At 43.3% G+C, this 3,440-nt stretch overlaps 1 pseudogene; it reads left to right on the forward strand.

Moving 5' to 3' along the window:
- The first annotated feature begins 469 nt into the window (after window positions 1-469).
- LOC106297353 lies at window positions 470-2,976 on the forward strand (annotated as a pseudogene).
- Window positions 2,977-3,440: the final 464 nt, after the last annotated feature.

Consider the following 3,440-nt stretch of genomic DNA (forward strand, 5'->3'; position numbering starts at 1 on the left):
AACTGAGCAAGTCATCAGAGAGTAGTGAGGATGACAAATAAGTTTTGATCAAGGTATCGGACTCTGAGCACAAAGCCCTAAACACACAAAGCACATTATCGTTACTACCAAACGATACAAAACCCTAATTTGACCCATCAAATAGGTGCTGTCTCTCTGTCTCTCTTGGTTTGACTTCTCTTGTTGGTTACAAAGCCCTCGTTTTATAAGCGTTCTGAAGGCCAATGATTTTTTTTTTTATAACGCTGATTTATTATGACATTACATTTATGAGAAATATTACATAGACGATTCGAGAACCGACAATACTATCTGTCTTATGAAGATCTACGCCTAACTGCATTATCTGAGCCGTCCTATGAAGATCCATTCCTGATCAGATTTACTTGCACCATGTTGAAGATTCTTTGTAAACCTTTCTTCTGTAGGCTGCATTAATAAATCGCTCCCTCCGGGACCATGCGACCAAATGTTATTCGATCTTGATTGCAGAAGATCAGTTTCAACGATTATAAGAGGACCTAATCCCGAGTTGGCGGATCTGGTTGAACAAGAATGCAGCCAGAGGTCATGGGAGGGTATAATCCCACGACTTTGGCCTAAAGCCAAATATATTGAATGTATTCTTACAGGACAAATGGCTCAATATGTTCCAATACTGGAGTTTTACTCCGACAAACTTCCTCTAGTTTCCACAGTATATGGGTCTTCTGAAAGTATATTTGGGATGAATGTGGATCCTCTATGCAAACCACAAGACGTGTCCTACACCTTTGTGTCCAACATCTCCTACTTCGAGTTTCTACCTGTTGATCATGGATGAGATATGACCAGCATTGTTGATCTTGTCAACGTCTAGTTAGGGTGCTACTATGAACCTGTGGTCACTACTTATTTTGGTCTAAACAGATATCTAATTGGAGATATTCTACAGGTGACTGGATTTTACAATAACACACCTCAATTTTGATTCGTGCGCAGAAAGAATATGGTTATAAGGAAGAAGAAAACGTATTCGGACTTTTAGAACTTTCTCTCTCCTATCTCTCCGTCTTCTCACAGAACCAAAAGTCTCCATCTTTGAAAACAGATCTCTTCTCCGACGCTGGTGGTCCTCTTAGCCGGCGTCGGAGGGCTCCTTTCCCTTTGTCCTTGTTCTCAGCTCCGCCTCTCTCTCCCCTTGTCTCTCTCGGCCTTGCTATTGGTCCTGGGCTGGTGCGCCGTTGAAGCTTCCTCATCTCTCATGGAGATTCTAGCTCATGTGTAGCCAGATCTGGTTCTATGGCGAGGATCGGGGATTGGGTCTGTCGGTAGAGTCGGTTTTGTGGAGGTCGGATTCTCTGGTTCGTGTTGTGGCTCTCTCCGGTGATTTGAGCGGTACCGGAGCGGTGGGGAGGGAAGCGTTGTGGGTCAGCGTCGACTCTTTCTCTCGCTTGCTTCGATCTCTGGAGGTGGTTTCAGTTTTTCTGGATCTAGGGTTTGGCTTGAGGGTGACGGCGAGTGGAGCTCCGGTGAGGCTTCTTCTCCGCGGATCTGTGGTGGTGGTGTGGCTTAGAGGCTGCTCTATAGGTCTGTGCCTTCTGGGTTTGGAGGTCTAGTCTCGGTTCCTGGTTCCCTCGTGGTGTGGTGGTGTGGTGGGCCAAGAAGGCTCTGTCTTTCGGAGATCCTGCTGCTTGTTCTAAGTGGTGGGCACGAGTCGGAAAGCAAGGAGTTGTCAACCGAGTTAGGTGACCTTCTGTGGCAGCTTGTGTCGAGCTCTTGACTGCATCCGTGTCTTGTCGGGCTCGTTCTTCTTAGGTCAGGCTCGGAGCGGTGGCGGCTCGCTCGTCATTCTTTTCCATAATAAATGTGTTGAGCTATCGACTTGGTTGGTGGTTTAGCCTTTGAACCCGTCAGTAGTTTGTTCTTGGCAAGAGCACTCGAGATTGTGGATGACGTATGCGCTTCTCTAGGGTCTTCGTCTTTCTTGTTTGCTTGGTGGTGTTTCTCCGGAGGTTGTGTTCTCGAATCAGTCTAGCGGCTCTTCTCGAGTCTCTGGTTAAATGGGTGTACACGGTCCCTGGTTGGTTGGTTGGAGGCAGCAATCTTCAATTATCCTTTCCGAACGACGGCATCGCCGGTTTAGGACCTTCCTCGTGCTGCCGTGGCGATACTTCTTGGGTGAGCGGGCGGGTTCGAGATTGTGATTCTTTGTGCAGGTCGTGGCTTATTGGATTTCATAAGCTGTAGGAGTCGTGTGTTTCAAGGTTTGGGTCGCCTTTTTCTCCGGTAGCTCGCGGCAACCGGTTCCAGCTCCGTTCACGCCTGTTCTTCTGGTCCGTCATTACTTCGGGGCTGTCTTGTGCTTAGTCTCAGTCTATACCTCTTTCCTGTTGATCATTATTTGTTGGTTGGATTTTTCTGTTTAGTTTAAATTTCTGCATTTCTATTACCTCATGAATTTTTGTAATTTCTGTCAAAATTAAAAATATGGTAATAATATTTAACATTTTACCAAAAAAAAAAAAAGAATATGGTTATAAGCGTTGACGTGGAGATCACAACTGAAGAGGAAATTATGAAGGCGTTGACTCATGCGACCTTTGTTCTTATAAAGAGTCTTCGAATTCGATGCTGGTGGACTTCACATGCAGTGCTGATATCTCGACTTTTCCTAGTCATTATGTTTTTTACTTGGAACTCAAAGCTAAAGACATTAACGACGTCCTTGAGCTTGATGAAAATGTAAAAGTATTGGTGGAAATGGAATGTTGCTCCGTGATAGAGGAATCTTTTGGTGCTCTTTACAGAGGTATGAGAAGATCTGGATCAATTGGGCCTTTAGAGATAAGAGTGGTGCAACAAGGAACATTCGATGCTCTCATGGATTATTTCATCTCCCGGGGTGGTTCAATGGCTCAGTATAAGACACCCATATGCATAAAATTTTCTGAAGTCTTGGCGGTTCTTGAAAATAACGTCCTTGTTCGATTCTAACAGTGAAAAATATCCTTCTCTCGGCCCATAGTTCTTTGTATTCTCTAAGAAAAGCTGTGCATAACAATGCAAATCACTTAAGCTGTCTACATGTCTATTTGTACTTTGTGTTTTTATGTTCTGTCTACATTTCTATTTTTTTTTTTGTCTACATTTCTATTTGCATTTTGTTTTTTTGTGTAGCTGTCTATTTTTCTATTTGTACTTAGTGTTTTTGCGTAGCTGTCTACATTTGTATTGTACTTTTGTGTTTTATGTTGTCTACATTTTTCTTTGTACTTTGTAGTAGGTTGTTCCACGTCTACAAAAGAATGCAAAGGCAGACAACTTGCTACGCAGTGCCCGAAATCTATAAACAAATGGTTAATGTTGATTTTTCACTCTGATCTGGTTATGTAGATCGCTATAAGTCGTTTTCTTTTCTGATTTACTGTTGCAAAAAAAAAATTCTTTGTAACAAAAAA

This window comes from Brassica oleracea, chromosome C6, assembly GCF_000695525.1.
Source record: "Brassica oleracea var. oleracea cultivar TO1000 chromosome C6, BOL, whole genome shotgun sequence".
NCBI lineage: Eukaryota > Viridiplantae > Streptophyta > Magnoliopsida > Brassicales > Brassicaceae > Brassica > Brassica oleracea.